The sequence below is a fragment of the Coregonus clupeaformis genome, chromosome 18 (genome assembly GCF_020615455.1).
Source record: "Coregonus clupeaformis isolate EN_2021a chromosome 18, ASM2061545v1, whole genome shotgun sequence".
NCBI lineage: Eukaryota > Metazoa > Chordata > Actinopteri > Salmoniformes > Salmonidae > Coregonus > Coregonus clupeaformis.
The window spans coordinates 22,277,182-22,305,163 of record NC_059209.1 but is presented as its reverse complement, the minus strand read 5'-3'; the positions used below and the strand labels follow the sequence as shown (position 1 = coordinate 22,305,163).

The 27,982-nt window shown below is 42.6% G+C and overlaps 1 protein-coding gene across 2 annotated transcripts in view; it reads left to right on the top strand.

Moving 5' to 3' along the window:
- Positions 1-447: 447 nt before the first annotated feature.
- The window catches only part of LOC121551399 (protein FAM222A-like), a 78,280-nt gene continuing 50,745 nt past the window's right edge, over positions 448-27,982 (top strand). Inside the window, exons 1-2 of one of the 2 annotated variants that reach the window (XM_041864029.2) lie at positions 448-1,389; positions 19,720-19,864. The gene's annotated coding sequence lies outside the window, so the exon portion shown is untranslated. The remainder of the gene's footprint in view (positions 1,390-19,719; positions 19,865-27,982) is intronic. The other variant, XM_041864030.2, reaches the window with a different exon arrangement.

The following is a 27,982-nucleotide window of genomic DNA, read 5'->3' as shown; positions in this document are numbered from 1 at the left end:
ATTTACTGTATATGGCTTCTCCTTCTTAAATTAGGAGACCCTTATGAGGGCTTTATTATGCCTATAATAAAGTAAGAATAATCAATCCGTGTATTCCCTTTATTATCGGGCCTATAAATTATAGGCTATAATAGGCTATAATACACGGATTCACGTTTCTTATTTACAATGTGCAGTCGAGTCGGCTAGACTGAATCTCTCCATTCTAGGCAACTAGTCTACTAATTTCATTAAATTGGATAGATTTTCCGCGAATAAACAACGTGGTTTCAAACGTGACGCCTGGACGCTGACAGCGTCACCGTGGTAACAATCCTCAATTACCAATGATTGGCTAACCCGTGCAAACGTTTCAATTCCCTCAGTACAATGATTGGTTAGTGGGCGGTCTGAAGAGCGGGGGAGAGTCTGCATCGTTCCGGTTATTGTCAGTTTCGGCAGCTCGGCATAGGGAGAGGACCACATCCCGAAACGCAGTGAGCTGCCTTAAACAGACTAACATTATCAATATCGCTTGGTATTTAGATGAAAGAGAGGAACAACGCAGAGGAACGTTTAGAACTTGTTTTGTTACCTCAATTGGAAAATCCGAGTCTGTAATCCGGAGGACAGAGGTTTCTGATAGGCTCTAGTCCAGACATCGCCAGAGAAAGTGTAAAAGACGAACGGGGCTTCATCGCCAGGATTTAATAGCACCTATTAATTTATTTCCGACAACTGCATTTGTTTCAAAACCAAGCTTTGGAATCTGTACGGTTACTCGGTGCCATAGACTACGTTTAAACATTTTGTCTACTGGACAAATCCAGGTTGATTAGACTAAATAGGCGAAATACTTTGCCTATAGCCTATGCTATATCAATTATTTTGGATTGACAATTCCGTTTTGTGACAAGTCTTTTTGGAGATATTATCCGGGAAACGAGGAGAAGAAAGAACACGAAAGCGGATCATTTTGACAGGTTACTTTGTTTCGGAGGGCGAAAGGTTGAGTATGCTATACGTTAGGTGAAACCACCGTTTAACGGGAGAGATTGACACGCAACGCTCCTGGATTTGCCGACCTGTTATTTGTCGAGGTTTTAATACACCATCGTTAAACCCAGGAAACGAAACGCATCATTTACAACAGTACTGTGCCTTGACAGAAAGAGCAATTATCTTAACTATTGGGTTTTCCAGTTTGGAATCAGATTCACTGTCCGAATGTTCATGGCACTGAAAAGGGGAGAATAAACTGTATTGCTGATCAACGACGAGTGGTTTTGTGGTTTTGGAGAGTGGGATGAAACGTTTTTGAATTCTCTCTGGACGCAACGCTCTGAAGCAGACTGCTCAGCGCCAGGTAACCTGCATGGGATTCTAGTCTGCAATACGAAACAATTTATGGTAAATATTTTTCCCTTTCTAACTAACTCTTCACGTGCCAAAACGATATAGGCCTAGTAATTAATTCATCGCATGCGTAAATGTGGGATTTTGTTCCAGCCTAATGGCAGCTGGGGTCATTTGGCGACATGTCAGCATATCATAATTGATGGATGGAGTGAAGGGCGGCACAGCGTATAACAATTGATGAATAGTGTTGGAAGAAAATAGAATGAGGATGGAAAATGTTCGGTCTACGTTGCATAGATTTTGATAGGACTCTGGGATAGGATGGGCTATAAAACCTTTGTTTTCACGCATAGCCTAACCTACAGTAAAGGAAGTGTTGTAAAATTGATGTCAGTTACTGAATGGCTTTATGACCTGCTTTGATGTGTAGTATTTGGTATTTCAAGGATGGGGAGCAATTAAGTATATTGTCGGAGGTAGGCTAAGCAAGCAAGGCACTGACAGTCATGGGCGGCTCAGAATTAGGGTGTGAAATTCTTTTCTGTATGCCCCCATGCGTCATATTATTTTTAATGAGCAGTGAGTAAATATAGTTTCAGTGGAAATTAATGATTTCCCCTTAAGTGTAACTGGTGCTGCGTTTCTTTAAATAGTTAATGTCATACACTGATGTTGATCAGAGCTCTCAGATGTTCTTTTCCTCAAATGAAAGAGCATCACCAGTGAGTAATTCCTCAGAACTTTTTTAGTTGATGCTTATAGCCTATGCCTTACAGGTTGGCCTACCACTGTCTCATTCGATGTAGCCATTAAGTATAGACTATGCCCGAGTACATGTGCCTAAGAACAGTTTCCAAGAATAAATCCGCAGTTTGACTATCAGTTTTTTTTTTACCCCCTTTTTCTTCCCAATTTCGATCTTGTCTCATCGCTACAACTCCCCGACGGGCTCAGGAGGCAAAGGTCGAGTCATGCGTCCTCCGAAACATGAATGCCAAACCGCGCTTTTTAACACCCGCCCGCTAAACCCGGAGGCCGGCCGCACCAATGTGTCGGAGGAAACACCATTCAACTGATGACAGAGGTCAGCCTGCAGGCACCCGGGCCCGCCACAAGGAGTCGCTAGAGCTCGATGAGCCAAGTAAAGCCCCCCCTGGCCAAACCCTCCCCTAGGCTACTATTTCATCCCTCAACTAAAATATAGGCCTAGTCCTGACACATCTATGGTTGCTAGCCAAGCCGGCTGGCCGTTCATTCTATCAGTTAGCTAGAGACGCGACCCAGTTGTGAAGTATTTTTGTTCTATATCTATGGATGCGACCCAGTCGTCCTTTCTACATGTTCCATTGCCTTGCTGGCAGGCAACACTCTTATAGCTTGCTTGCTTGCTAGCTAGCCAACTATGGCTAACACTGTCACGTCAAACTGTGCATCTAGAATAACAGCAAAGTAGATGCATTTAATTTAATTTGACCTGTTTTTCTATTGACATTTCTTTGTATACAGTGCACTCAAACTATTCAGACCCCTTGACTTTTTCCACATTTTATTACGTTACAGCCTTATTCTAAAATTGATTAAATACAACATTTTCCTCATCAGTCTACACACAATACCCCATAATGACAAAGCGAAAACAGGTTTTTAGAATTGTTTGCAAATTTATTAACAATAAAAAAAACAAATACCTTATTTACGTAAGTATTCAGACCCTTTGCTATAAGACTCAAAATTGAGCTCAGGTGCATCCTTTTTCCATTGATCATCCTTGAGATGTTTCTAAATCTTGGAGTCCACCTGTGCAATAGGGGTAGAACAGCCTTGGTCAGGTGACCAAGAACCCGATGGTCACTCTGACAGAGCTCCAGAGTTCCTTTGTGGAGATGGGAGAACCTTTCAGAAGGACAACCGTCTCTGCAGCACTCCACCAATCAGGCCTTTATGGTAGAGTGGCCAGACGGAAACCACTCCTCAGTAAAAGGCACATGACAGCACACTTGGAGTTTTCCAAAAGGCACCTAAAGGACTCTCAGATCATGAGAAACAAGATTCTCTGGTCTGATGAAACCAAGGTTGAACTCTTTGACCTGAATGCCAAGCGTCACGTCTGGAGGAAACCTGGCACCATCCCTACGATGAAGCATGGTGATGGAAGCATCATGCTGTGGGGATGTTTTTCAGCGGCAGGGATTTGGAGACTAGTCAAGATCGAGGGAAAGATTAACGGAGCAAAGTACAGAGAGATCCTTGATGAAAACCTGCTCCAGAGCACTCAGGACCTCAGACTGGGGCGAACGTTCACCTTCCAACAGGACAACGACTCTAAGCACACAGCCAAGACAACGCAGGAGTGGCTTTGGAACAAGTCTCTGAATGTCCTTGAGTGGCCCAGCCAGAGCACGGACTTGAACCCGATCGAATATCCTCTGGAGAGACCTGAAAATAGATGTGCAGCGACGCTCCCCATCCAACCTGACAGAGCTTGAGATGATCTGCAGAGAAGATTGGGAGAAACTCCCCAAATACAGGTGTGCCAAGCTTGTAGCTTCATACCCAAGAAGACTCGAGGCTGTAATCGCTGCCAAAGGTGCTTCAACAAAGTACTGAGTAAAGGGTCTGAATACTTATGTAAATGTGATATTTCAGTTTTTGTATTTGTAATACATTTCTAAAACCAGTTTTTGCTTTGTCATTATGGGGTATTGTGTGTAGATAGATTTTTATTTTATTTTTTATCCTCATCAATTTTAGAATAAGGCTGTAATGTAACAAAATGTGGAAAAGTCAAGGGGTCTGAATACTTTCCGAATTATGCTGATTCATGATTTCGACTGGCTGAGAAAAGATGTCTGTCTCGTCCTGACACGTACATTCTCAATAGGACAGTGGAGATCGAATTTCAATATTGAAACAATATTGCAAATGTCAAGAGACAATCTGTAACGTTTTTACAAACCCACATTGTTGCGACATAGTCTCGGCCTAACTACAGCACTGCCAATATATCCTCCAAACACCGGCTTCTCTGGCATTATCACTTTTATACAATGGATTACCAACATATTCAAATAATGATTGACATATTTTCATTAAAAACGTTATTTTGATGAATCTATACTTACTATTTCATCCTTCCACAAGATATAGTCCCAACACAAATCTAGGGTTGCTACCCAAGCCGGCTGGTCATTCATTCTATCGGATTGGTTGCCAAAGACACAACCCAGTCGTTTGTTCTAAATGTTCCATTGCCATACTGGATGACAACATTCTTATCCCTTGCTTGCTAGCTAGCCAACTACGGCTAACTTAACAGTCACGTCAAACAGTGCAGCCAGAATAACAACAGAAGCTGCATTTGCATTTGTTTAAGCTGTTTTCTCGTGACATTTATTTGGGGACATCCATAACAATGAGCTAATGAGGCACGATTTCGCCTGGCATAGAAAATGTGCTCTCTCGTCAGGACACTGTTGTTTAGAGGAGCTAGCTAACAACACAGCTAACACAATCACTTCAAACTGAAGCTGGAAATACTGCAAACTAGCTGCACTTCGTTTTGTTTGACCTTTTTTCAATTGACATTTCTTTGTGTATATCCATAAAAATGATGCCAGAGAATTCATGATTTCGACTGGCTGAGAAACGCTGCCTGCCTCGCTCTCTCGTCCCGACACGTTTATTACTATGGGACAGCAGGAGATTGAATTTGAATATTGAAACAATGTTGCAAATGTCGGAGAGACAGACCGCAAGGTTTATACAAATCGCCGCTGTTAAATACGAAATGTTAGTCTAAAAGAAATGAGATAATGTCTAGATGGAGATCAAGATTATAAATTGCCTTGCTGCGCTGATGAGACATTGGATTGCGCAGTCAGATGGAACAGAGTAAATAAGCATTTTAAGGTCATAGATTTAGCCGGTTGTAACTTGTGGAACAGACACCGGCTGGAATGCGGTTTTAACCAATCACCATTCAGGATTAGTTTTGACCAACCTGTTGTAGAATTTTTTGAATAAGAATGGGACAAGTTGATAAACGAAGTTGATAAACACACACACACCGCATCAAGCTACTGTAAACAGCAGGTGCTAACAGGAAACATTAAATCTTTTTTTTATCTGTTTAGGATTTAACATGGGGACCATTAGGCCACAAACACACACCAGAGGAGCCTACTGGGAGGATCTATAGGAGGATGGGCTCATTGTAATGGCTGGAATTGAATCAATGGAACGGAGTCAAATGCGTTGTTTTGATGTGTTTGGTAGCATACCATTCCAGCCATTACAATGAGCCTGTCCTCCTATAGCTCCTCCCACCAGCCTCATCTGACACACACCACACACACCTTCTTCAGAGACCAGAGGGGACACACACACTAACATAAGCAAATGGGTTTTGTTTTTTCCTATGTGATAATCCTGGAGTTTGTGACTAGCTAACAGGCCTGGATAATCCATTTATTCATAGACCACTTCAGGCCAGGCTTTTGCTTAAAGTATCTATCTCTGCATTGTTTCAGTGGCTGGATAGTGGAGTAGCCTTCAGTTGAGCACAGTGGAGCTTTGCCCTTTCCTCGCTTGCTCATTGATCATCTAACATGGGGCCCCTCTACATCCTAGAGTCGCCAGCCCTGTGCGGCACCTGCTATAGCATAGCACAGTGCCTGTTTGCTAGTATTGAATAAAACATTGGGTGATGTATGAGGCCGAGGCTTCACCTGAGGGGCAAAGCCGCCTCATTTACTTCCTCCACTCGGCGCCTATGACCTGCTGAGCAAATCGTGCTCATATTAGCACTGCGGCTGCTCCTCATCGAAACAGTCTCCCCAGCATAATGCTTGCCTTAACATGATGGTTGGAGACGGGGGCTGGGGAGGATGGGGCTAGCTACTGGAGCTAGAAGCACAGCCTAATATGTAGGCTAGGTCAGTGAATTACCTCTTGGATTTTGTTTCGCCTCTGTTTCTTTGACGAAATATCGGGACTCATTCTGCCTCTGAAGGCTGAAAATAAACATGGTGGGCTTAAAGTGTTTTACTGAATTGGGATTTTGATACTAAGTATCCCGACATATTTTATTCAAAAATGAATATCCCAGCTGATTGTTTTTACTGTACAATCTCATTCGCAGGATTCTAAGTCCATATAGAAAATAACTTAAGCAACGTTTCTATTGTAAAAAAAGACTTCAAGCTATAGTCCTTAATGGAAACAATAACAAAGAAATCTCCCTGCCCGTTTGGCTAAAAAGCTGACGGATTTTGCCTATAGAAATGTAACCACAAATCATAGACAGGGCTATGGATTAATGCACTGGCCATCCATGATATTAAATGTATAGATTTAACCATGTTTTGAGGCCATACAGTGTTTGTTTCCATTTACGAGTAAAGCTTATTTCTGGTTCTGATGGGGTACGACAGTTAAACTAAGCTAATGAGGCATTTATAAGTTATATTCTTCAAGAATGAATTGGCATACAGTGCCTTCAGAAAGTATTCACACTCCTTGACTCTTTCCACATTTTGTTGTGTTATAGCCAGAATTTAAAATGGATTACATTGAGATTTGTGTCACAGGCCTACACACAATACCCCATAATGTCAGTGTTTTTTAGACATTTTTACAAATTAAGTAAAAATGAAAATCTGAAATGTCTTGAGTTAGTAGGTATACAACCCCTTTGTAATGGCAAGCCTAAATAAGTTCAGGAGTAAACATTTATTTAACAAGTCACTTAAGTTGCATGGAATAACTCTGTGTGCAATGATAGTGTTTAGCAGGATTTTTTAAATGACTACCTCATCTCTGTACCCCTCACATATATACAACTATCTGTAAGGTCCCTCGGTCGAGCAGTGCATTTCAAACACGGATTCAGCCACAAAGACCAGGGAGGTTTTCCAATGCCTTGCAAAGAAGGGCACCTATTGGTAGATGGGTAAAAAAAAAAAAAGCTGACATTCAATATCCCTTTGAGCGTGGTGAAGTTATTAATTACACTTTGGATGGTGTATCAATACACCCAGTCACTACAAAGCTACAGGCATTCTTCCTAACTCAGTTGCTGGAGTGGAAGGAAACCACTCAGGGATTTCACCATGAGGCCAATGGTGACTTTAAAACAGTTACAGAGTTTAATGGTTGTGATAGCAAAAACTGAGGATGGATCAACAATATTGTAGTTACTCCGCAATACTAACCTAATTGACAGAGTGAAAAGAATGAAAGCCTGTACAGAATAAAAATATTCCAAAACATGCATCATGTTTGAAAAAAGGCACTAAAGTAATACTGCAAAATATTTGGCAAAGCAATTCACTTTTTGTCCTGAATACAAAGTGTTATGTTTGGGGCAAATCCAATACAACACATTACTAAGCATCATATTTTCAAGCATAGTGGTGGCTACATCATGTTATGGGTATGCTTGTAATCAACTGGGGAGTTTTTAAGGATAAAAAATAAACGGAATGGAGCTAAGCACAGGCAAAATCCTAGAGGAAACTTGGTTCAGTCTGCTTTCCACCAGACACTGGGAGATGAATTCACCTTTCAGCAGGGCAATAACCTAAAACACAAGGCCAAATCTACACTGGAGTTGCTTACCAAGATGTTCCTGAGTGTCAAAGTTACAGTTTTGACTTAAATCTACTTAAATCTATGGCAAGACCTGAAAATGATTGTCTAGCTATGATCAACAACTAATTTGACAGAGCTTGAAGAATTCTGCAAGAATAATGGGCAAATGTTGCGCAATCCAGGTGTTCAAAGCTCTTAGAGACTTACACAGAAAGACTCATAGCTGTAATCGCTGCCAAAGGTTCTTCTGCAACGTATTTACCTCGACTAACCTGTACCCCGCACATTGACTCGGTACCGGCACCCCCTGTATATAGCCTCGTTATTGTTATTTTATTGTGTTACTTTTTATTTTATTTTTTACTTCAGTTTATTTAGTAAATCTTTTCTGAACTCTATTTCTTGAACTGCATTGTTGGTAAAGGGCTTGTAAGTAAGCATTTCACTTTAAGGTCTACACCTGTTGTATTCGGCACGTGACAAATAACATTTGATTTGTTTTGACTTAGGGGTGTGAATACTTATGTAAATGAGATTTCTGTATTTAATTTTCAATACATTTGTTGTTATGGGGTATTGTGTGTAGATGGGTGAGAGAAATATCTATTTAATCCATTTTTTTTTATTTCAGGCTGTAGTCAAGGGCTATGAATACTTTCTGAAGGCAGTGTATATCATTCATTTATACAGGAAGTCCAAAAATGGATGTAGAAACTAAGGAGTCTAGCTGTAGCCCTTTCCTGCAGTCGAATGACCAAAGCGCTCTCTAGTGGCCTCATGAGTGGAACGTTATTGATATTTTTCATAATTTCTTAATTAATCAACATTATTTATTTTACACAGAAAATCCAGTGTTTCTATGTCAAATGGTTTTGTTATATTTCAGTCTTCTGTGATGTATATAAAGTGTAATATTGGGATGCAAACACAAAATTGAATATATTTCAACTCTATATCTGACATGGTACAGGTGTCTTCTATTTCTTAAGCCCATAACCATGTGTGTGAGGTCTATACTTTTGTTTCCAAGTAGATTTGTTTAAGACCCTGATTTAGCCAATTGCAGTAAAAGGTTAAGACTGTTCCATCCTAGGTTAACTCAACACTACATTGGGTAAATGCAATAAGACTATCTTTCAAACTCCATCTTTGTATTGATTAATTGCCTCCCAAAACCATCTAAAAAGCAGAACAAATCTAATGCTGTTGCCTGAACTTTCAACAAGTATCCTTCTTAATGTGCACAGAGTATTGGTTGAAGGACAGATTACATTTTGGCAAGATATTAAAACAGAAGTTATACTAAGCAAGCCCAGGCACTATATACATTTCCAACACTGAACTATTATTTTGATTTGATTGATTGATAGCATTGGCGTGAATGCACTGTACTCCTTGCTTATTTAAACTGCAGCCATGAGGGAATAAGTAAGGTTTGCTGATGAATATCTTTATAATAGCTCAACTTTAATTTCCTGCTCTATGTATTAATCATTTTTTAAAAATCCCACTATGGTTTGATTCTCTAAATGCAGACCCAGAGGCAAGGAAACCCAACTAGCACAGTATGTGCAATGCCACTACAAACATACCTTTTATGATATTTTAAAATCATATGCTTTGGTTTATCTTCAATATAAAATAAGATTACTGTGCCAGCTTGATTGTGACATTTTGTGATATATTTACAGCAATGCAATAGCACATTTGTTTTCCAGATAGAGGTGTTTGATGTATTCTGTATAGGCTATATTTAGTAAATGAAAGTATAGGGAATGAAAAGCAATGATTATTAATTAATTTAATTAATGCAATGATCTTATCTTCATCTTGTGGCACAGCTTCCACAACCACTGACAATATTAAGTTGCTTCTTTCTTTCCAGGAAATGCATTTAGGCAAAACAATTTAATGTGACAAATGGGCATTTGGGAGTTAGGTCCATGAACCTTCTCTCTCAAGGGTGTCCAAACAGCATCTCATTAGATATTGATCAAAGAGTTCCTCATGCAGGGAGGTTACTGTATATATTTGCTCCGACTACAGTGTGCACAATTATTTGTGTTAACAATTTACATATGAATGAATACAAATGAAAGAAAGATGTTCCCTTGAGCGTTGGTTTGTGTTTCGACCAGGGCTGTATTGTTTGCCATTTTGAGGTATAGGTACTGTGCTGTATGCGTATCCCCATATGGTTGGTAGTGTTAGGAAGGATTGAAGCTGGGTGTAGTCTCAAGTGGCTCTACAGTATCTTTTTCAGTGACACTTTCTTCCCTGGTCTTGTTGCCTTAGCACAACACGGCTTAAAGAGGCACTGGATCGACCGATGTGGCTAGTTTTATTGTATTTTCAAATAATGTAAGGACACAAAAAGAGGTTTGTCTAGCCCACTCTTGTAAAGATTAAGGAACAATCATATGATACAGTTTACCAAGCTTCTGTTTCAGGCATGTGGTTTTGACATTGCTTGGGTCTTTAATGAGGCTGAAATGATTGGTGTTAAAGGAGAAGGTTGATTTGGGACTAGAATGATATACATGAGTCATGCCTACATCTCATGTCCTAACAACAGAATTCTATTTCATTTTAATTTGTTACAAAAGTTTTGATCACATCTATGTTTATCAAGTCATGACCCCCAATATCACCTCCTTTTTGGCTACTGATATCAGCCCTCTCCTTCCTATTACCCTGTTGGACGGCCTAAGACGCACACATTTTTATTTTAGAAATCTGCTGAGAGAAACATAGAAGACATTGGATCTTTTGGGATACAAGAGTGCAAAGAAAAAAATGTTCCAGTCTTGATTGTGTATGCCCCCCTGCAGTGTCTCCGCTGGCTGCTGTGGCTCCGTTGGCGAGCTAGTTTTGGTCTCTAAGCCTTATTATATCTGTGCCTTGAGGTCATCTCCAGACATGATTACCTTGCCTTGGACTGTGAGGACAGGTTGGTGATGTGCCCTAACTGGTGTTCATCCACTGTAACCCATAGTGATGGCAGGCAGTGGGCTTTTCATCAGGCTCAAGAGTGGAACTATAGTATAACTAACACATCCAACAGTATGGAACCAGGCTCCGTTAAGACACTCTATTCCTCCTCAGTGATAAGCTAACCAGTTCTCATAGAGGTTAATATACAACCCCATCATACAGAATACAGTTATGCATTTGAGATACAAGATGGAATCTCCAAGAGGACCTTGTCCCCAGTAAGGATATTTATGTGAATCCTATACGTTTCGGGTTTGCACATCGAAGATTAATAGGCTGAATTAAATAACTTCAGCTGCTGAGGCGGCAATACAGAATATTGCTAGATTTATAACTAATCGAGTTGGAGTGAGGAAAGACGTGTTGTCGCCAAAACTTTCCCACAAAGAGGGAGAGGATAAAACAAATCTGACAAGCTCTCCAACAGCAAATTTGTTCTCCTTTAAAAACAATGCCTCTCTGGCCTTGCCTCATGGTAACATTGATTTGTCATGTGTGACAGTGCTGGCTGCTCTCAAATCACCCTGGTGATGACATTGATCTCAAGGATTGTGAGGGGGACCACGGAGACACAGCACAATGAGAACTCAACTCAAAAACTCACTGAAGCCACCTCAACCTCAGTAGTGCATTAAAGAGGCTATATGGCAATTCTTTTCACTCTGGGGGTGTGCTTGAGCCAAAAGAGGTTCCTTACTCCTCAGCATTGCGTTAAGGCCTTGGATATGATTAGGGCCATTTATTCTGCCATAAGCCTATGTGTGTGTGTCTTGGCCTCATCAGCAATTATGCATGAAGGAAGCTTTGATTCGTTGTGGAGGCTTGGATGCTGTTTGATTCGCTATTGTGTTGCGTATTATCTCCTGAACTCTTAATTGCCACTTGTTTCCATGCCAGAAACAGCTAGGGGTGTTTTTTTTTTTTAATCTTGTGCAATCGTCTGATTAATCTCTCTTCCCCCAATGCTGGTGTACTTTAATCTGGAACGGGAGCTATCTGATTCTCCTCGCTTATTGAGGAAGATGAAACTTTAATGGAACAAGGAACTGCACATCATCCTAATCTCCGTCTCTCTTGGATTTTGGTCAGTTGCCTTACCTTGGGGGGAGGGCAAGATAAAGCGTTTTGTCTTTATGCTTTGGCCATTCATTCTCCGTTGACAATAGCCAGCACTTTACATGTAATTTTATTTGCTGGTTGGTTGATTACCTGGTTGTAGGAGCTGTCAGCTCGAATAAACAGGGCCAATGATTTACAAAATTGCAAATAGTCATGTGACTTAAATGGGCTGAACTTTTGTCTGCTATTTTAAATTAATTTCCTTAATGATCAGGTAGCTCTGGCTATGGTAGCCAAGTGCTCTTTACATATTGGCAGTTTTACACAGGGGTTTGAGGCCCAATGTGAATGACCTACATCATCCTATGCCCTCAGGGCCTGTGCTGTAGATGGGCTTCAGCAGTATGGATGTCTCATGGTTCAATTTTGTTTTAATTAGAAGGCAGTCATTCAGAAATAAGCTACGTACTGCAATTTTGCACAGCCAATTCAGATATTATGTCATTCAAAACGTTAGGCATTGTAATGTGTTCACTAGCCTGGCTTTGGGAGTGTGTGTGACAATGGCTACATGACTTGATTGTTGCAAATGGATACTACTTATACGGGGGTGACACAGCGACCATTAGCGTCTGTGACAAAAAAAAGAGGCTGTTACCCAATTCTGATGGCATTGCTGTAAAGGTAATACAATTTCCACTGACTGGAGAATATAATGTTGTCTGTTCGGCATGGTAATTGGAGAAGCCACCCCTCTTCGTTTCCCCAGCTCAGGGTGAACGCAACACAATTTAATACAACTCTGGAGATTTGGATCTTTTATTGCCGGGCCTAGCACCGGCGACACTGAGTGGAAAGCTGAGGCATTCACAGATAAAGGTCATTCAATTGAATTTTTACCAAGCTAGAGACAGATTTGTGAGAGAGCATGCGAGAAGGTTGGGATGGGGGGTAGTTGGTATATGTTTCTAGCCTAAACCCACTGTTAGAAATCCTTGCGATATTAGGATCTGAGGCCCTTTGGCTTCTCTGTGCCTGCTTTCACTCACGTACAGTCAGAAACATAGAAACACTGGCATGAGGACACATATGGACACACACACATCCACTTCTCTCTCCTAGCGCCTGTTTTTATTACCTCCCGCCTGCTGCTGAAATTGCTTTCCTCCCTCGAGTGAGCCAGGCAAAGCCGGCTTTATTGTGTTAACCTATTTGTGTGTCAAGAGCGATTGCGGCGTTCTTTATCTCTGTTTGTATTCGGACGGGGAGAAGGCAGCGAGATAGAGGGGAGATAGGCGGGCCACCAGAGATCGCCGGATGGCCAGTCACCTCGATCCACTCCCGAGGATAATGACTGGTTGCTAAGCAAAGAAAATGTCTCTGTCCCCCCTCCCCAGCCTGACTGGCATCCAGAGTAATCACTTTATCTCTCAAAGATGTCATGTATAATTATAAACCCACCGCCATCCTGTGAAATCTGCCTAATAGTATTTTAATTTATTTAGATGGGTGGGGGTGGATATGAAATTGGAGATTTGGGTGTGGGGGTTGGAGCTCTATTGTTTGATTCAACAACCTGTGTTTGTGTGTGTTCCTTTTCCCTATATATAAGTTCAAACTGCCTGCTGTAGCATATCCGCTGAAGCATTATCTACTTTGGCGGTGAGCAGTTGGAGTTTGACGCCCAACCCCATACACACACACACACACCTTCATCTTCAGAGACCAGGGGGGGGATCAGGGTTCCTTTTTGTGAGCTCTTAGTTTTATTAACATTTTTATTGAGTTGAAGGACTTGCTGACCCTTGGTGGCATAATTAATTGCCTTCTCTGCTTAGGGGAAATTAGAGTTTAGGCAGAAATGACTGGCATAGCTCCAAGCTTTTTAACCCAACATTTGTACTCTGTTGATTGAGCAGGTAACTTGGGGTAGGTAGGTATGGTAGGTAGGCCTGTATTTAAATGGCAGGATGAAGGCATTTATTTGAACATGACCGCAATTTACACATGCTTTCATCCAAGCAGTCATTGATGTGTGCCCAAAGTCCAGCATCATTTTAATGCCTGGCCAATTATCTTCCCTGCTTCTGAAAACACCCCTCCCTCTCCTCATTTTCCCATGTATGTAGAGGTAAAATATTAATTAGAAGTTCAAATTAAACATGAACATCTTCAATACAGACCAGAATATGTGGGGTTCAAAGTAAATGTGTACAGGATGGTATAGCCAGTTGGTGTTGCCTTAATAAAGCACACATTTGGGTGCAGAATTACGTCTTGAAGTATTTGCTTATTTTTGGAGGATTAGAGTGGTCGTCTCATCCACGTCTGTCTGTCGTTCGGTCAACTGTGTGCTGCTTCACTCACTCACTTCTGTTTAGTACCATCTCTCTTGAAATTTCAGACGCAAGAAACCGTTGCTACATCCGTTGCTATGTTTTGACAGCTTCCCTCGTCCGGGGAACTTCATACAGACATATGAAACATTCTACCCCTCCTCCCTCCCTTTGTGGTATGGTTCTGTGACTGCGTCTCCGGGAAGGAACAGCTGTCCAGCTGTCATCACAGCCAGCCAGTCAGCTGGTATCCAAGCGAGGCAACATCTGTAGAGGCTGAACACGCAAGGGGCAGCGTGCCTCTACTCTAGTCTCTGAAGACCACGGAAGAGTGTCAAGCATGTTCACTCTACATGACTACTGTACTGACCATATAAGTAGAATCACAAGAAGGGGAAAGCCCCTTAGAACACGGCAATTTGACTGCACCCCCATGGGTACACTCAATATGGCTGATATGGTAATGACATATCGATGGGTTTGTTCATTATGCAGTCTCACACTATACATTATCACTGTAATACTACATCCACCCTATTGGTTGGCGGCGCATACATATGCAACATCAGAACACCTTTATTCGCCAAGTACACAGAATTGTACTTGTTGATATGGTGCTGCTAGTGATAGACAACATTTAGAGACCTAATGCAGACAGTGGAGTTTAAACAGTTTACATACATTATATACAGTACATCCACCCTGTACCGCACTAAGCAACCGAAATGGATCTGTGAACCTGTCATTTTGGTTGACTTGGTTGAGTCAATTTAAACCAACTAAAAAAAAAACTCCCACACACCTTCACGTGTTGTTTATTTGATGATGGGTGTGATCCCTGTTTTGGACATTGTCAAATACCTTGGGAATTGGCTTGGTCTGCAATTCATTCTGTTCTCATTCTAAGCGGGATCCCTACTAAAAATGCTCAACCTCTGGATTGTGCGTGCGTATGTAAAACAAAGTCCCAGCGAGTGAGGTAATGGCCTGGAACTGACAACAACCCACTGGGAGACTCTCTCCTTCATGTAGCCCCCCTCTCCATCTCTCCCCTCCCTCGCTCCCAACCTCCTGGCAGCGTGGAGAGAAGGAGAGGAGGAGGATGCCCATAGAGCCGTCTGTGGGGTGGGGAGAGCAGAGTGCCAGTCCCCTCTGTCAGCCACAAACCAGGATCTGGGAGAGGGAGAGGGAGAGAGAGAGAGAGAGAGCACATGGGACTTCCTCCTGGGATGAGCCTGTGGTGAAGGAAAGGGAGGAAAGCATCTGTTCACTGGGCTTGTTGTCTCTTCTTTCTATCAACGCATCGCTTGCTCTTTCCTCTCCTCCTCTCCCTGATGCTGTCTGTCTATAGCTTCTGTCAAGCTATTGGTGGAATGGCACATGGAAAAGGAAACATGTAGCATATAATTCTATATGAACTGACTAAGAAGAGGTCAGTTCTAGGATAGTGTCATGACACTGCCATCCACCTTCCTTATCCACCTTCCTGCTTTTATTATGAGACAGAAGTAGTGGATGACTTGTACTATTTTAAAACAGGCCTCTCAGGCATAGACTGCTGGTTGTCTACCCCTAGACAGACAGCTGCTGCTGAAACTGCGATGCGATGGGTTTGAACAAAGTTTTATGGATACTGTTGACTGGAGCAGAGAGAGAGAGAATGCCTTGATGTCTCCAATTAAGTGTCACTTAAGGCTCGTCTCCCAGTCCCATTTACATTTTGCTCTCCATCTACGGCAGGGGTGTCAAACATATGGCCCGCGAGGGGGTCCAATCCGGCCTGCGGGTGGTTTGAGAATGATTTGACCCCTTGACTTTTTCCACATTTTGTTACGTTACAGCCTTATTCTAAAATGGATAAAATAGTTTTTGTTCCTCATAAATCTACACACAATACCCCATAATGACAAAGAAAAACCAGGTTTTTAGAAATGTTTGCTAATTTATTAAAAATAAAAACCTGAAATATGACATTTATATAAGTATTCAGACCCTTTACTCAGTATTTTGTTGAAGCACCCTTGGCAGCGATTTACAGCCTTGTCTTCTTGGGTATGACGCTACAAGCTTGGCACACCTGTATTTGGGGAGTTTGTCCCATTATTCTCTGCAGATCCTCTCAAGCTCTGTCAGGTTGGATGGGGAGCGTCGCTTGGATCGGGTTCAAGTCCGAGCTCTGGCTGGGCCACTCAAGGACATTCAGAGACTTGTCCAGCATCTCAACATTCCATATGGCTCTGTAGTGGTAACCTCTCCTCTCCTCCTCTGGCCCCCATTCAGCCACTCCCCACCCAGCCCCCCGATGACAAGGAAATGGTCTGTTCGTGACTTATGGTTTTATCATTCAAATGTTCTCCATTGATGCCCCACCACTGTGATTGGCAGCTGGAGCTGAAAGACCAATGGAGCTGGGTGTCGGCAGCCAGTTGGTAACCGTGACAATGGTCTCTCTCTCTGCTTTCTTTTCAAACTTTTCCTGTTGTCACGGAAACTCCTCGGACTACATTTCTGCCACAAGGACAGCATCCTATTAATATTTTAAAGAAGAGCCTAAGCGAAGAAGCCATAGCCGGGGGAAGAAGGGATGTTGAGGGTGCTGCTGCACCCCCTGAAAAATTATAATAAATATAAATGTTTTTTTCCACAAAAGTAGTGCAATGGGCCTTTACTAGATCTGTATTAGTGGACCGATATAGCCTATTGTAGCACAGGCAATTTTTATCTGCAGCACCCCCACCCCCAAACATTTTCACACGGCTATGGAAGAAGCAGTGTTTGCCAAAAACTTTGAGTTTGTTCTGAGACCACACAAAGGGGAAAAGGGGAGGAAACGGGGCTGGGTTAGGTCTAATTTGTGGCAGGAAAGCTGATCCTCTTTAAAAGGAACAATATTAGAAATCTTGGTCTGCTGCTGTGGGGGCATGCTGCTGAGGTCTGAGCAGTGGGGTGTATTCATGGTGCCAAGGGCTTCCCAAAAAAATTGACCAAGAACAAAACATAAAATAATGTATCTTTCGTCTCTGTGTTTTGAAAATGTTCCTTCAATTCGCAAGAGGCTGAATATATCTCACTGGAGAAAGCATCCGAGCAAGCAAAACAGCGCCCCTCTGTCTGTATGTGTAGGCCATCTATCTGATGCGGTCTGGTCATAAAGAGTATGACATTGTTGCGGCTTATAGCTTTGAATGCAAGGGAAGCCAGCGAGCATTTGGCCGCCCTTGATCATTTTTTAAATAAAATAATAGCCAATCAGCGTTGAGCTAAACTGAGTGAGCTCAACTGTGAATGGTCTGGGAGCACCCAAAAAAAGTGTGAAGGGAAGCCAGTTTGGTTTGGTTTCACTCCTATCACAGAGAAATACGTCATCAATAGAAACAACTTGAATTGTTGCATCTCGTTGTGTCGTTGTGCTGGAATAGTGGAGGCAGCTCCTGTTTTCTTTGCGACTTGCAGTGTAACTCCGTGGTTCTAAATCAATAGTTGTTTAGTAGTCCCAAAATGTCGGAAACATTAACTTTCTTGACCATGACAAACATGCAATATGCTTTGTGGACTTGCTCTCTGGTTTTGTGATGAAACAAAGGTGTGGGTGAATTTATTCTGCCACTGTCTTCTTATTGTCTTGGCCTTAGTTTATATGCCTTGCGACCGTGATATATGCATAACAGGTTATAGAGCAAACAATGCAATTATCACAACACATACAATTGAAGTTGGAGGTGTGAAGTTGGAGGTGTTTACATACACCTTAGCCAAATACATTTAAACTCAGTTTTTCACAATTCCTGACATTTAATCCTAGTAAAAATTCCCTGTCTTAGGTCAGTTAGGATCACCACTTTATTTTAAGAATGTGAAATGTCAGAATAATAGTAGAGAGTGATTTATTTCAGCTTTTATTTATTTCATCACATTCCCAGTGGGTCAGAAGTTTACATAAACTCAATTAGTATTTGGTAGCATTGCCTTTAAATTGTTTAACTTGGGTCAAATGTTTCGAGTAGCCTTCCACAAGCTTCCCACAATAAGTTGGGTGAATTTTGGCCCATTCCTCCTGACAGAGCTGGTGTAACTGAGTCAGGTTTGTAGGCCTCCTTGCTCGCACACGCTTTTTCAGTTCTGCCCACAGATTTTCTATAGGATTGAGGTCAGGGCTTTGTGATGGCCACTCCAATACCTTTACTTTGTTGTCCTTAAGCCATTTTGACACAACTTTGGAAATATGCTTGGGGTCATTGTCCATTTGGAAGACCCTTTTGCAACCAAGCTTTAACTTCCTGACTGATGTCTTGAAATGTTGCTTCAATATATCCACAAAATGTTCCTTCCTCATGATGCCATCTGTTTTGTGAAGTGCACTAGTCCCTCCTGCAGCAAAGCACCCCCACAGCATGATGCTGCCACCCCCGTGCTTCACCGTTGGGATGGTGTTCTTCGGCTTGCAAGCGTTCCCCTTTTCCCTCCAAACATAACAATGGTCATTATGGCCAAACAGTTCTATTTTTGTTTAATCAGCCCAGAGGACATTTCTCCAAAAAGTATGATCTTTGTCCCCATGTGCAGTTGCAAACCGTAGTCTGGCTTTTTTATGGCGGTTTTAGAGCAGTGGCTTCTTCCTTGCTGAGCGGCCTTTCAGGTTATGTCGATATAGGACTCGTTTTACTTTGGATATAGAAACTTTTGTACCTGTTTCCTCCAGCATCTTCACAAGGTCCTTTGCTGTTGTTCTGGGATTGATTTGCACTTTTCGCACCAAAGTACGTTCATCTCTAGGAGACAGAACGTGTCTCCTTCCTGAGCGGTATAATGGCTGTGTGGTCCCATGGTATTTATACTTGCGTACTATTGTTTGTACAGATGAACGTGGTACCTTCAGACATTTAGAAATTGCTCCCAAGGATGAACCAGACTTGTGGAGGTCTACCATTTTTTTTCTGAGGTCTTGGCTGATTTATTTTTATTTTCCCATGATGTCAAGCAAAGAGGCACTGAGTTTGAAGGTAGGCCTTGAAATACATCCACAGGTACACCTCCAATTGACTCAAATGATGTCAATTAGCCTATCAGAAGCTTCTAAAGCCATGACATCATTTTCTGGAATTTTCCAAGCTGTTTAAAGGCACAGTCAACTTAGTGTATGTAAACTTCTGACCCACTGGAATTGTGATACAGTGAATTATAAGTGAAATAATCTGTCTGTAAACAATTGTTGGAAAAATTACTTGTGTCATGCACAAAGTAGATGTCCTAACCGACTTGCAAAAACTATAGTTTGTTAACAAGAAATTTGTGGAGTGGTTGAAAAACGAGTTTTAATGACTCCAAACTAAGTGTATGTAAACTTCCGACTTCAACTGTATGTTGTAATATGGTTTTTTTCCCCCTGGCTTGGCTTCCCCAGTGATTTTACCCACACACCGCTACTGGGCCTGAGTGCAGTCAGAAGCACCTGAAACTCCGATACGGTCAACATTTTAGGACACCCTCCACCTCTCCTCTCCTGAATGACTCCAGCAGATGTGTCTGGACCAGGGTTCCATTAGCAGGTAATAGATGGCTTTTGGTCCTTTTTTTTTAGCAGATAAATAAAATTGCCGCCAATTGTCCGGGAGAAGACGAGAAAATTCCATTGGGAAATAATGCTTTTTAGCCTATTCATTGATGGAAATACCAGTTGATGGAAATACCTTTGACTGGTCATGCTTATCGGTCTATAGGTTAATTTAGGTTAATTTGCATATTTAGTGGAATTATATTGGTCCGTGTGTACAGTATATTCATTATGTATCTTATTTACATGCGTACAGCATACAGATACAAAGCCTTTGAGCGTAAAATCTGTCAGACAGCGCAAGAGCTGCTGCCACAGCATCTCAAACAGAAAATGTATAGGCAACATCAGCACGTCACACACCACTTTGCAATGAGCTGGAGGCAGTATACATTTTGAAAACATATACTTAATTGTTTGAAACCTAAACGTTTTACCCACATAATATGAGGAATGTCTTACCTTGCTTCAAAGTAGCCTAGCCAAAATCAGACCATATCCATGGAGGCAGTTATTTTATATCAACTTTCTTTCATTGTCCAGTAGCCAAAGGCACAATCCTATTCATATAAGCAACCCATGCTAGTTGTTGCATATTAGATCTCCCCTTTTTCTAAATATGTTACAGATATTTTCATCTCTGTCACGTGAAACCGCTCGTATGTGTGGTGCCCTTTTGACAATGGTGTTTTCCCGCTAATTACATTATGGAACAAACCTTCACATAGTCTACTGCCTTGTACGCATTGCTGCCCTTATAATGTGAAGAAATAATAGTTAATCAACATGTTAAGCTAAACGGTCTGATCTGTTGCATCATACTCATTGCTACAAAAAATAAAACATAGATGTTGCCTAGGCCTACTGGTTGGATCTATCGTCCTACAACTGTCCCAGAGTCTGTTTGGAATAGGCTATTTCTTTCTCGACAAGGTAACTAATAGAATAGGTCAACTTTTCTATTATGGGGATAGTGGATTAATATAGGCTAGTGATTTTGCTGTTCGTTACTCGTCTTGTTTGCTGAGAAAAGGTAAATATGGAGAATTATTCTAACATTTTCAAAGTGTGCATCAGAATTCAGGAAGAAGGACCACACATCATTGCATCCTTGACTTGCATGTTCTGTTAATATGAATTACCATAATCTAACTGTGATTTCTGTCATTCTGAGCCTCGTGGGTGGATGCCCTAATCAGGTTACGCACTCAATGCATATGGGTCCAGTAAATTGATTAAATGCCCGGTAAATTAAAATGCTGCCGGTCAAATGTCTGGCACCACATTTTCCTAACAGAAACCCTGGTCTGTACTCTGATCTGGAAGATGGCAGTCTGAATAGAACTCCTGTATTTATAGCAAATTCTAAGCGTATATGGAATTATGTATCTGTTTTGTTATGGGAGAATGGAACTTCATACATTCTGTAGTAGCAGTATGTTTCAATATTGCTACAGTATATTCAGAAATTCATGCTGTAGCGACCTCTCACTGAGCGATGCAACAGTAACAAGGCCAACAAGTCACTGTGCATAACAGAACAGCAACCTTGTAGAACAGCCCTTTTCTTCTAACCAACATTAATATCTGTGGAGATCATAGCTGGTCCCATGTTGTCTACATCACAATCCTTTTTTATTCTCAGAAGAAAGCTGTCTGACTTGTGGTTGCTAAGGGTTATTTCTTTTGTAAGTGTTACTATTACATGTAATTGGTGTTAATTTTCCTAACAGTGGGAAGTCTGTTCTCTGAGTCCAGATTACTACCCCTTTCAAGGAAAAGCCTTCTTGACACTTTAATTTGTAATGAAAGCCTCTGTGTGCACTGCTACTAAATCCAACTTCATTTAAGAATGGATGATGCGGAAATATACACATAAATAACAGAATTATACAGCAGCCAGAGTTGCTGTTCTATGAGGTATGGTGGCTGTAGTATAAAGATACTGGACGCTATCAGGGTACTTGTGTCCTTGTCTCCCCTGCCCTCCCCTCCAGGCCAGTTTGGTTGTGGTCTCATTAGAAACCTGATCAGACAGGCCCAGCTCAGCTCCAGACGGCCCGGCTGGGCTGACTGAGACTCCCAGGGCTGGGCCGGGCCAACCCCATAGCCCCCCCTACCTCTCTGGCTCTCTCCCTCCCTCCCTAAACCAGACCCCCAGGCCCAAGTCCTGGTCAATGGGGTTGGATTGACTTTCCCCCTCTGGTCCTCTGGTCAACCACCACTGTCAAGCTCTGTGGTCTCTCTCTCTCTCTCTCTCTCTCTGCGGAGCTATTCATAGTCTTCTATTCTGAAAAACACTGTAAATCAATACATTAATAATGAGACACGCACAGAGTTCAGAACAATATAACCCATGACGTAAAGCTCTAGTCTGACACTATTCCATTCTTGCAGAATCCTAATGTGGTACATGTGTATGTGGTGTAAATGTTAACTTGATCTACAGAAATATCGATATTAGATTAACAGAATGTTGAGTCTTTACAATGTTGATACAATGCTGTTACAATATCAGGTAAATAAGGAGTTTACTTTGTACTATCCTCCTGGAAGGTCTTGCTGTCTTGGTTATTTCATGACTTCCAGAATCTTATGTACAGTAATTGCAAACCTGGCTCTTTGTGGGATACCTAGTTAAATGTTTGTGTGTGTGAGTGAAGGTATACCTATTTGAGACTGTATGTGTCAGTGTTCCTCCTGACCTGGCAGATGTGTGTTAGCGCGCAGTGAGGGAACCTCTTTTTGTTTTCCTGAATCAACACAAACACTGCTGTCTCAGATTCAGCCTCTCATTAGTCTACCAATGCCTTCAATCCAGCGCAAGTAGCGTGTGCGCGCGTGTGATCACACAGCCACTAATTGTCCCTCCACCCAAAAATCGAGAATTTCTTTCCCTTTCAAAAGGGCTGCGATGCATAGCTAAACAGTAGTGTGTAGAGGCATCCTCCGCCTCTCCTGACCTCCCCATTGAGACAGCACTCTTGACCTGCCACCCCATTGTTTCCACTGGGGATGGATGTGGAGCCCAGGCGCCTCTGCCAGGGTGATCCGCCACTCAATAACCACCCCATCTGTCGGCTGCATGCCTGGGCGTCGCAAGCGGGGATTTGACATCGTCTGTGCGAGATGTGAAAGGCGCCCATCTCGGGGGGGGCTCTCTGTCTCTGAATAGGGGTTTAACACTGCTGCGTTGGGGGTGTTGTCGTCCCCCCCCCTCGTCCCGTCGCAGGCCCCGACCGACGCAGCCGGCTGGGAGTGTGTGTGTGCGTGGAGGATGAGAGGCCTTCATTGTGTCTGTTCACAGGCCCCCCGAGCGACAGGGTCACCTTGTCCCCCAAAACAAACGCTGCCCTCAGTGGGATTGTTGGCACTGTGTGTGTGCTTATCTCTAGCATCTATCCCTTTCACATCACAGCCTATTCAGCTCAGGCTGTCTGGATCAAGCTTTCAAAGGACATCTGAAATGTATGGGAAACACTCCAAACCGCTTTGCAGGTCAAACTAGTCTTAGTAAGAATCAAGGCTAACAAAACTGCTGATGTCACCCGCTCTGTCTTTTCACTGCTGATTTACGAGGATCCATTGAAATGTATATTTGTTTAGTCTTTTTAGTGGGGCATGAGCAGCCATAGGCTGGGTTGTGGGAGGAAGAGAGGGACTGTATCAGAAAGAGCAGAAGGCAGCCGGGGGCAGGAAAGGAGGTCACCTGGTAGCTACTTAGCAGGTGCTCACCAATCCCAACAGTCACCAACCACTGTGCTGCTCCTCCAGACTATTTCAGCCAGTTCAAACTGGGGTTAAACCGCATCCCCTCCACACCTGTGTGTGTCTGTGTGTGAGATCCTTCAAACCAGAGCGCCCTTTGGAAATCTGAGCATGTCCCTGTCCTCCAAATTAGTGCCATGGCAGCTCCACTGCATATCTGAACCGGTGGAAAATATTTCACACCAGCGTATGCATTATTAAGTGTGCGGCGGGCCCGGTGCTAAGCATTGTGGAGATAGACTGGTTATTCACAGCTCTATTGGGAACGAATGCGTCATCGGGTGAAACCGCTGCCGTGCTCCACCCTATCAGATTGTATGTCATGAGTGATAGACAATTTTCAACGGGAGCCTTTTTCAATTTATTCACCACAGTGCTGTCACTGCAGTTTCCTACCCCTACCCTCTCTCTCGCTCTCTCTCTTTCTCTTACCCATCTCGTATAGAGGGGGGTCTCTGTATCCAAACGAAGCGCCCTCTCATCGTTTGGTGGTGCTGCTCGACATTCCTCATTCGGTCTTCTTCTCTGGCGGACGGGGGGGTTGAGAAGTCTACAAGCACAGGAGAGGAGCAGCGCTGGCCGGCTATCTTATCACCCTAATTGAATTGAAAGTGTTTCGGGGGCAACTTCGGTGCTGGGGAGGCTGTGGGCTGCTGTGATAAAAGGGAGACGGAGGAGGAGTGAAAAGGCTGTGTGCGTCTCCTCTCGATGCCTAGTTAGGACAGAGTAGAGCTGGGGGAGATAGGCCAGGAGGCCTTCGATTACAGAGAAACACAGGAGGCCGCTGCATTACGCTGCAGACTTTCTGACGCTGTGGAGAAAGGGGAAAGTAAGGGTGCTGTTGAGGCACTTTATACGAGAGTTTGTGTGTGTGTCATTTGTGTACAGACCGTGCTCTGTAGGTTTGGTCTGGATCATTCCAGACCGTAGTCCTGTACAATCTGGGTTTTTATAGCTGGCATTCGGGGCCCTGATACCAATTATGCAAACTATTAAAAATTTAAGGAGGACAGTCTTTTTATAATTTAATCCTAAAGTAATAGATTTGATAAAAAATGCATGAGAGGAGCTGTATAGATGAAACTAGAATGAGTGTATCAGAGACTCCAGTGAAGGATGCAGAGGGACTGGGCAGGAGGGAGGGGTGCTATCACCTCATTATTCAAATAGAATGTGATTAGCACAGAGTGATAGTCTCTCAGAGGCAGGACTCACTGGCCAGTCTATTCAGACCAAACACACATTGAGGTCATGTTCAGCAGGCAAGATATTGAAGAAAACAGTCCAAAACTGGGTGAAATGGGGAGGTTATATCTGAACTTGTCCAATAAGAAATGCTTCTTGTCATTTTCCTTAGGCACAACATTTTGAAAAATGTTGATACACTGTGCTCTACTGAACACGACCTGGGTTTGGGAAAACTCAACAATAACATTTGCTTTTGTCTGGTAGGGCAATATATAATGATTTCTGAAACCTTGTCTATGGGACAATTTTCTAGAGGGATTTATTCTGCTCCTGTATCTTCCTTTAATCCTCTAGCTCCCTGTCTCTCTGGCTCTCTCTCTCTTCAGATTGTTTTGTCTTGTCCCTGCGTAAAGTGCATGTAGAAAGTGTCCAGGCGTGAAAGCAGGAAGCCTGCACAACTGTAATTGAATGGCTTTTGCAGCTTGGGAGCGATAGAGCTTTTACTGGCTATAATGCTGCTCATACTGTATCATTGCTGAGTGGCAGCAATGGGACATTAAGGGCCACAGCTTGGAGGAAACATTATTTCCTATTAGTTTAACATTTTAATGTCATGTGCACAAGTAAAGTGAAAAGCCTTTCTTGCAAGCTCTAAACCCAACAATGCAATAATCAATATCAATGTAGTACTAAAAATAACATAATTTAGAACAAAAACACACGAGAAATAAGAAGAACACGAGAAAGTAAGAAGCTATATACAGGGTCAGTTCCAATACCATATTTACAATGTGCAGGGATACTGGATTGATAGTGGTATATACTGTATGTATAGGAGTAAGGTGACTAGGCATCAGGATATATGATAAACAGAGTAGCAGCAGCATAAATTAAGATTGTATTCGAGTGTGTGTGCATTTGTGTAGAGTCAGTATAAATGCGTGTGCACGTTGTGTGTGTTGCTGTGCGTGAGTGTGTAGAGTCCTGTGAGTGTGCATAGAGATGTACATGTAAATAAAGGGTCAACTCCGATGGTCTGTGTAGCCATTTTGTTAGCTATTTAAGCAGTCTCATGGCTTGGGGATAGAAGCTGTTCAAGAGCCTGTTGGTCCCTGGATCGGGATGTGCGTCAGTGATTGTTGATGCAGATCTTGACTGTGTCGTAATTCCCATACCAAAACCGCTACTGAAAGGGATCTCTAGGCTATATACACTGAGTGTACAGAACATTAGGAACACCTTCTCTTTCCATGACAGACTGACCAGGTCAATCCAAGTGAAAGCTATGATCCCTTATTGATATCACAGGTTAAAGAAGGCCTTAAAGATGTTTAAGTCTTGAGACAATTGAGACATGGATTGTGTGTGTATGCCATTCAGAGGGTGAATGGGCAAGACAAAATATTGAAGTGCCTTTGAACAGGACATGGTTGTAGGTGCCAGGGACACCGGTTTGAATGTGTCAAGAACTGCAACGCTGCTGGGTTTTCCACACTCTACAGTTTCCCGTGTGTATCAAGAATGGTCCACCACCCAAAGGACATCCAGCCAACTTGACTCAACTGTGGGAAGCATTGGAGTCAACATGGGCCAGCATCCCTGTGGAACACTTTCGACACCTTTTAGAGTCCATGCCCCGACGAATTGAGGCTGTTCTGAGGGCAAAAGGCGGTGCAACTCAATATTAGGATGGTGTTCTTAATGTTTTGTACACTCAGTATGTATGTGTATATATATATATATATATATATATATATATATAGTTGGAGAAATTGGATTAAAACCACCAACCAAAATTGAAAGCCAGCAAAGCTTAAATGGATTTTAAGTTGTGCCTCGGGTAAATTCCTTGGTTTTTTTATGTAACGGTTTGTATCCACTGTTTGTGGAATCAATCCAATTGGGCTAAATCGATCATCTCCGTGCAAAGGTCAGGAGAAGAGGCAGCCGTGTTTTGAAGTGCTTATCCCCAGGAAAGTGAGCCAGAAATGTGACACCTCCATATGAGTAGGGCAGGCGGATTAGAGGCGGACAGGGTGGCCCACGGGGGCGATTTAGGCAGATCCAGCTCTAAATAAATCCCATATATCATCACAGAGGGAGAGAGTTTAAGCTGCCTATACTCTAATCCCCATTTTCAACAGAAAAGCATATTAGCTAGTAGATTTGGAAAAAATTGGACATTTTGAAAAAGGTGAGAGGTCAATACTTGTGTAGGATGGGGGTGGTGCACTTCCTTCCCGTGTGTTTGATTTCATATTGTTTGAAGTCACGGGTTGCTCGGCATCATCCTCAGCAGTCTTTATCTAATGTGGAGTGGGTGGTGGTTGTGAGCAGGAGGCAGCAGCATCTGTGCAGAGTTGAAACAGGGCTCTCTCTAGCTAATCCTCTACCCAGGGATCACTCAGTGGGGTGAAGACAATTACCAGGCTGCTTTCTCATGCTAATGTTATCTCCAACTAGATCTTCCAAAAAAAAGGGTGAAAAAAGGAGGAGATGGAGGGAGGGAGGCATGGTGGTGCAGGAACAACGACCGACCTAGCTAAAATGGGTTTTTAGATTACTGTTTAATTATGGATAGGGTCCCAGTTGTAATGGCTAAGGTCAGGAATAAGGAGCGATGGTTTGTTTTGTTTCGGCGAGAGAAAGGAGATTGTTATTGATATTTCGGTGCGCGCGTATATGACGTCAAAGACTTTAATGTTCAGAGAGGTCACGCGTCAGAGATGCTGCCACTCACCCTTCCTTTATATCCGCCTTCCAGCAAGGTGTCAGACTCTGGAGTGGTTTAAAATTGAAATAATATGCCGGAATTTATAGAATTCACTCCCTTGCCATTTCTGCTGGGAGGGGAAAAGAGTATAACGGTCTCCATCTGCACTAATTACTGGGTCTTGGCAGCACTACCTGTCTACAGTGAAGGACAAACCTGGGCACACAACTGTAACTCACAGGGATGCAACCTGGAGCAGCAGCCACTGATCTGCTGGAGAGGCGGCCACAGGAAGATGGCTGTCTCGGGTCTTTTTTACGCTGATGTTTTTGATGTGCTGGGAACATGGACTACCTTGAACTTCACGAGCAACATCAATAAAGAGGATGACTTCATCCAACATCCTAGTTCCTTCTCTCTCTCTCCCCCTCTCTCCATATCTCT